General features: G+C 32.9%; 2 non-coding genes across 2 annotated transcripts; both read left to right on the plus strand.

The window, feature by feature from the left end:
• Positions 1-1,974: 1,974 nt before the first annotated feature.
• On the plus strand, positions 1,975-2,080 carry LOC141287822 (small nucleolar RNA U13). Its single transcript, XR_012339547.1, has one exon. It is a non-coding gene; the product is annotated as a small nucleolar RNA U13 (small nucleolar RNA).
• Positions 2,081-4,119: 2,039 nt separating this feature from the next.
• Positions 4,120-4,221, plus strand: LOC141287821 (small nucleolar RNA U13). Its single transcript, XR_012339546.1, has one exon. It is a non-coding gene; the product is annotated as a small nucleolar RNA U13 (small nucleolar RNA).
• The last annotated feature ends 3,914 nt before the right edge of the window (positions 4,222-8,135 follow it).

Genomic DNA, 8,135 nt, shown 5'->3' on the forward strand with positions numbered 1-8,135 from the left:
AACAACCAGGACTCTTCCTAGATTAATGATTTCAGTGGCCAGTTTTATTTAATTTAGAATATTCTCAAAACGTTTATTGATAACATTATTAGAACATTATCCCCTAACATTCCAATAAAGATTTAAGTGGGAAGCTTCCCACTGGACATGGACTCAGATGTTGCTCAAATCTCAAATTTTGGTTGAAAGTAAAAACACAAACTTTTTTGATGAAAACTTTAACTTCATTAAATAACTCCAAACACTTCATTTCCAACATCAAAAAAGAAAAAAAAAGAACAAAGAAAAAAACTTCTTCAACTTCTTCTATGGGTTCTGCCTCCTCGACTTTTTCTATGGTTTCTGACTAGGTTTATCTTCGACTTCTATGGTTTCTGCCTAGGTTTTTTTTTTATTTCAACTCCGACTTCTTCTGTGGCTTCTGTCTCTTCTAATTTTTAATTGACTTCTTAAACAACTTCTACTTTTTCAACTTTGACTTCTTTGACTTCTGCCTCTTTGACTTCTTTGAATTTTTTTTCGGCTTCTGCCTCTTCGACGTCTTCTTTGACTTCTGCCTCTTCGACTTTTTCTTTGACTTTTTCAACTTCAACTTCTATGGCTTCTGCCTCTTTGACTTCTTTGAATTTTTTTCTTTGACTTCTTCTATGGTTTCTGCCTAGGTTTTTCTTCGACTTCGACCTCTACTTCTTCAATGGCTTCTGCCTCTTCTAATTTTTCTTTGACTTCTTCATTGACTTCGACTTCTACCTCTTTGACTTCTTTGACTTTTTTTGGCTTCTGTCTCTTCGACTTTTTTTCAGATTTATACTTCAACTTTTTCTATGGTTTCTGACTAGGTTTATCTTCGACTTCTTCTATGGTTTCTGCATAGGTTTTTCTTCGACTTCAATCTCTACTTCTATGTATTCTGCCTCTTCTTCATTTTTCTTTGACTTTTTCATTGATTTCGACCTCTACGGCTTCTGCCTCTTCGACTTTTTCTATGGCCTCAGATTAGGTTTATCTTTGACTTCTTTGAATTTTCTTCGACTTCTTCTATGGTTTCTGCCTTGCTCTTACTTCTACGTTTTCTTCTATTCCTACTTCTTTAACCTCTTTGAACTTCGCTTTGATTTCTACTTCTTTGACCATTTTTTTTTGGATTTCTTTTATGGTTTAACTTTTTTTTCTTTTTCTTTATGCTGTCACAGAAACATCAAGAATCTGTGTATGAATCACAACAATGGTGACATGCTTAATAGAATGCATTCTGCAGCGTTGAAGCAAGCATATCACCATTGTTGAGATTCATACACTGATTCTGGATGTCTGTGTGTGTCTAAACACTCAATAGTTGAACGTTATGAGTGACTAGTGTGTTTTAAAGATTGCAGTTAAAATACATTAATGCGGTGGTTACAATGAAACTAACAACATTCATTGAACTTCAAATGTGGTGCAAACAAACTTACAGCTTGAAACTTCAAATAAGAACTAATAACGAAAAGTTTGAGTTCATCGCCATAATGTTGTCTTCAAACCGAACTATTATTTTCAATAAACAATCATCATTAAAACCCCTGTTAATCTCATAAAGAATTTCTGTAAATGTATGACAGAAATAAAGTCAGTCTGGTTTATAGTAAGTGAAGCTGGTAATGCTGTTTTTGGAGTTATTTAATGTTGACAGAACTTAATAGATCAGTTTTTGAGCAGAAACATGAGTACTGTGAGCTTCCTTTTATAGGCTTTGTGATTTCTGTCTAATAAAGTGTTAAAGAACATCCAATGAAAAGTTCCCAGCACTCATAAATATGGTTAAATGAATAAATATGGATAATTTTTAATTGTATCATACATATATGACTCACATCACTTATATATGACAATATGCATTGGATGCTAAAAAGAAAAACAGAAAAGGTTTGTCACCACCACACAGTAAGCTGTAGCTTGAATATGAACAGATTGGTGTAACCTTATGCTTCAATGATCTTTTGCAGAAAATGAAAAATGATGATTGGTCTGTTCACATCTGTTTGTGAAATGTGCTACCCATTATTACCTTGTTATAGTTCAGCACATTGACTTTCTGACTCAAGTTGTAGTGATTAAAGATAAACTTAATTTTGTGAGTTGTTATTTGTGTTAAAATGATTGTAACAAAGATGTTTCTGTTTGTTTTAGTTACTAAAATTAATGATAGATATGTTTAAGATTTAGTTTTTGTGAGTTGTAGATTCTTATATTAATCACCTGACAAAAATGTATGTTGTTTAAGCTGTTGTTAGTTAACCTAACCATAGAGTTAGTTAACCTAGTCATAGAATATTCATGTTAAATCCTACATGTTTCTATCAATAAAAATATATTGGCTTCCAAACAATAACAGATTAAATAATAATTTCAAAGGAGCTTAATTATATTGGATTTATGGGAGTAATTCATGAGCGACCAATGAATTTTTTTTTTTCAGTTCTGCTTTCAATACTGTTATCCCTTCCTAACTAATATCTAAGTTCACTGATCTTGTCATCAGCCCCTCTGCAACTGGACCTTGCTTAAATGCTTGCTAGCTTCATGTGTTATATTTATCTTGTACAAATCCATATTTTGAAACTGAAATCTATCAATTATATGAGATAAGATGTGGTGAATGTTGAAAAGAAAGTCAAAAGCAGTAGTTTGAATAGCAGCAGAGAACATTACATTCAGTTTGCACTTAAGTGTGTGTTATTGTTTTTACACTAAATAGTCTTTTTAAAAGTGTGTTGAAATTGTCTGTTTATAGTTATCTACTTTTTTTAAAGGAGTAGTTCACTTTCAGAACAATAATTTACAGATAATTTACTCACCCCCTTGTCATCCAAGATGTTTATGTCTTTTTTTCTTCAGTCGTCAAGAAATTATATTTTTTGAGATAAACATATCTGGAAATTTCTCCATATAATGGACTTAAATGGTGCCCCGATTTTTGAATCTTCAAAATGCCATTTAAATGCAGTTTAAAGGCAGACCGCGTTCAAACGAGACGAGATGGTGGTGCAAGTGTGGAAAATGCCAGCCATTTCCAACGGAGCAGGAATCTCAGTGCTGTCACGACTGGACCACATCTGCTCCACTGTTGCACTACAAGCCCTAGTGCTGGACGAGTTTCAGTGCTTAAAAGGTATGTAAAAATATATTTTTCTAAGAAAATGACCGAACGTTTCGGTAGACAAGACCCTTCTTTGTCGGCTGGGATCGTTTACAGCCATTTGAAGCCACATTTAAACTGCATTTAAACGGCATTTTGAAGATTCAGAAATCGGGGCACCATTTAAGTCCATTATATGGAGAAATTTCCAGATATGTTTATCTCAAAAAATATAATTTCTTGACGACTGAAGAAAAAAAGACATAAATATCTTGGATGACAAGGGGTTGAGTAAATTATCTGTAAATTGTTGTTCTGAAAGTGAACTACTCCTTTAATGCTTTGCAAGGCTGTGCAATTACCTGTGGGGTTAAAAATTTATAGTTGTAGTATATTTGCAGTTTCATGTTGAGAAATGAATTTACATCACTTATTTATGACAATATGCATTGAATGGTAAAACAAAAGTGTGATCTTAAAAAGGAACTGATCTGTAATTTCTCTTTCACTACTTTTAGATTTAATAAACTATGCTTTTGATTATGATTTATCTATCTGATCATGATTATGGGTTGTTATAGAGTTAAATAACATAGAAGTTCCAGAATACTGGTGCCTTTATTTTTAGCTTTCAAACAAGTGTATTGGGAAAAGTTATTTAACACAATGCAATATAGTTCAGTTTTTACTGAGCAGTGACATTTATTATGAGCTCCTTTTTACAGGCTTTGTGATTTCTTTGTCCAGTAAAGGGTTAAAGAGTGACAATTGAAAAGTTCCCAGCAAGCTCCTTTCATGATTATGATTAAATACTCAATAATTTTGCTTTATACTATACATATATACACAATCTTTTCATTTCACATGGAAAAACTCACATCACTTATATGACAATATGCACTGAATGTTAAAAAGAAAAGCAATGAAAAGCAAGTTTTTCACCATAACAGAGAAAGCTGTGGCTTGAATATGAACTGATCTGTGTAACTTTAAGTTTTCTGATCTTTCCATTTCATAAAAATGATGATAGGTTTTTATCACATTTATTTGTGAAATGTGCTGCCAAATTGCTTGTTATGCTTTAGCACATTGACCATCTGATCAAAAATATAAATTAAATAAGTAATGAGTTTTATGAAAATTCCCATCACGCAGCTGTTGTATATGAACGGATCTGTGTAACCATATGCTTCAAGATTCTTTGCAAATGATAAAAAATGATGGGTTACCAGATCACAACTCTTTGTAAAATGTGTTGCCAATTTTTTTACTTTTGTAGTCCGTGGGTCCGTGGTGTGTTAGGATTAATAAATATTAAGTGTTTTTATTTGTTTTAATATATAAAATTAAGGATAAAAATGTGCAAGATTTTGTTTTCATGAGTTGTAGATGCTTTTGTTAATCACATACCAGATGGACGTGACAAAAATTATATTGTTTAGCCTGTTGTCAGTATAACTCAAATTTTCAAAATCACAAAGTCAACACTAATTTACTTTGTTTGTTTTCAATCCACTTCCATTTTAAAAACTTTTGGTTACCAGCCAGTGTGGTTATCAGTAAATTCAGATTTATTTCACAAGAATAAATTACATTTTTAAATATTTTCAGGTTAGCAAAAAGGGAATTACAGTTGGCAAATTTTGTATAAAAAGGTTTGCAAGGTTTTCAAGGTTTACTTAGCATTTATTTTTTCTTAGGCTGATGATGAGGATTTTTGAGCAATGTTTCTGGGCAACTTTGGGCAACATTGCCAAAGTATCCAGATAGAAATTTGTTGCCCATTCTCAATGGAAAAGTGCCCAAGTAACAATGAAAGATAAGTTGCTTTGTGCAATTATTTGCACTTCATATGTTACAAGACAGGGTTAACCAGCTTAGTATTGTTACAGTGTCATATGTAAATGTTTCTTTATCCTAAAACTTGGTAAACGATGAAAGTAAAACTGGAGTTTACAATCAACATGCTTTAAGAAGATGCACACACCACATTCTCAGTTGCAAAGCATTTGTTGTATAGTAAAATCCTATAATGTACAAGCAAGGTCCATAGAAATATTTATTGTATGAGAATCAAAGCTTTATGTAAAATCCTCCGCCAGTGATTTTATCCACACACAAAGACTGAATTCAGATTAGCATACTAGTACACAGCAAAAAGGCCAAAGTTAAATTAACTCTCCAGAGAGTTTATTTGAGTCCACTCTCAAGAGTGTCAAGTGTTAAAATCAGAGTGTTAAATTAACACTGTAGCAGAGTTAAAGTTAATGAGATAATTAGTAATTAATTAAGTGAAGACTGATCATTATTGAAGAAACCTGATGTTAACAAGCAGAATCGCCAAAGGAGAAAATCACATTTTTTAAGCAACCATTAAAGTGGTCAGTGTTTGCATTAGTTGGGCTCTTGACCCTTACATCTTTAACATTAGATCTTGCTGGACTGCTTTATTTGGGGGAAAACAACCAGACAAGCCAAGACCACAAGTCATCAGGGGGTGATGGTTATGTTTAATGTACTCGTTGCTTGACTTGAATCACTGAACTCAGTTTAGAGTCATACCTTTGAGTTATTTTTCATTAAAAGAATTGTAACTAAAAGAGATAAGCTTCTAAAAGAGTTCAGTCAAATAATTGTTGTACATATACAGTCTCATGAGTCCACAACAAAAAATTCTTTTCCAGCTCTCTCTAAAATATATTTTGGAAGAATTTCTCACAAAACAAAGCTTATTTGTAAAGACACACACAGACATCAAGAACCAGCGAATGAATCTCAGCAACGGTGACAAACAACATATTCAGATAAACAGATCAACTCTGAACATCACAAAACAAGCTATTAAAAAGTCACATAAAAACAAACAAAAATAGTAAGAATAAAATAAATTACGAAGACAATTCAACCCACAGTTTACTTAATGCCGCAATGCATGATGGGAGTAATAGATGAATTTCAATTGGCTACAAGGTCCGTGTAACGCTTCACAATTCAATTTTCAATTTTCAATAAAAAAATGGAAAAACAGAAAAATGAAACCAAACGCCCGTTTTTCAATTTTTGCAGTTACATGAAGGATCGATTATTCAAATTTTCTCTTCTTTTTTTCAATTTTACTTTTGCTAAACTGTGACTTTTTAAATGATAAATGAATAAATGAATTCCAAGCGATTTATATACTTTCTTCTTTTTCTTGCGCTTTGCGCTGTGGGCTGTACCATTATTGCCGGGTGAGGGGGGGAGGTTTGGGTGTCTTGGAGCAGCAAGCGCTCGAGCGTGCGCATGCGTCTTCCTTTCAATGAATTACATTGGACATTTGTTTATGTTCTGATCTATCTATCTATCTATCTATCTATCTATCTATCTATCTATCTATCTATCTATCTATCTATCTATCTATCTATCTATCTATCTATCTATCTATCTGCGAATTTATTTTTGCTTAGAGAAAGTGTTGAAAACCGCCAGTTAAAACACTAAACTGGCTCATTTGACCAATGCATTCTTTCTAAATACGTCATTAATAGATACAGAAATTAATATAGATAGATAGATAGATAGATAGATAGATAGATATATAAATGACAAAAAAGTGTTATTGGAAACAAGCTTAATTTCTGTATGTGTAATGTGGAAAAGAAAAAGTCATTCTCTGTCACAAGGGGGCGCTTTAAGAGCGCTGAAGTATTAAGGTTTCCCTAGTAACGGCTGTATACAAATCAGCATTAATGCTGTTTTATCAGGCAATAAATGAAAATGACAACGACATGTTTCTGAGGACAGTCGGTTCCCTTCAGAAACATTCATATAAAGACATCAGTTGTTTATTCATTTGTATGGAACATCATTAAGCAATAGAAAGTGAAACACCAAACTCGCGACACGGGTTCAAATCCAGTTTTGCCTAGCTATTAATAATCATTTAGCTACACATTAATCCATCTTGTTAACGTTGGCTACTGAAATGGTTTCCATCAATATGGGCGCCATCATATGGCTGAAAGCAGCATCAGATGGTATAATAACGTTTTAACTGATTATTATAGGCTATACTATGACATAGTTGAGAAAAAGTAAGAAAAGAATAAGATTGAATAAAGTTGTGTGGGGCTATAGGTGGTGCTTGCTTATATTCGGTTTTTATTGGCAGTTTTCAACACTTTCTCTAAGCAACAATATAAACGCCAAATATAGCGTGAACACAAAAAGAATGTAACAATTCCACAGGAACGAACTATAGAACACAAGTCCTTCCTTGGAACGAGGACGCGCGCGCGCTCTAAGCGCACGGCAGCGGTGTCGAGACCTTTGTCATTTTATAATTTTAGACACGCTAACCTCCATAAACCTCAACTATAAACGAATATATAATAAGAACGAAGCCATAGCCGTTGCTAACGTTTAGCTAATGGGGCTCATCTGCTTTACTGTATATGCAATACATTTTATTAATTTATTATAAAATTAATTTATTAATTAATACAATTTATGTTATTGTTTAATTCAATAATAATCTAATGAATTTACTTTGATTTCTGCGTCTATTCTGCTTGTCTGTAGAGTGTGCGTACGCACCGCAAACGTACTGTAGTCGGCTTAAGTCCCCCCCTCACCCGGCAATAATGGTACAGCCCACAGCGCAAAGCGCAAGAAAAAGAAGAAAGTATATAAATCGCTTGGAATTCATTTATTCATTTATCATTTAAAAAGTCACAGTTTAGCAAAAGTAAAGTTGAAAAAAAGAAGAGAAAATTTGAATAATCGATCCTTCATGTAACTGCAAAAATTGAAAAATGGGCGTTTGGTTTCATTTTTCTGTTTTTCCATTTTTTTATTGAAAATTGAAAATTGAATTGTGAAGCGTTACACGGGTCCGTGTACCTACGTATAATTGGTTTTCTCGTTTTTGTTTTCAAAACAAACAAACGAATAAATGATTGGTTTATGCAATATTTACATTTTCTCGGGAACACAAAAACGAATTTCATTCATATTTTCAATTTTGTTTTCATTACAC

This window comes from Garra rufa, chromosome 15, assembly GCF_049309525.1.
Source record: "Garra rufa chromosome 15, GarRuf1.0, whole genome shotgun sequence".
In the NCBI taxonomy this organism is placed as follows: Eukaryota; Metazoa; Chordata; class Actinopteri; order Cypriniformes; family Cyprinidae; genus Garra; species Garra rufa.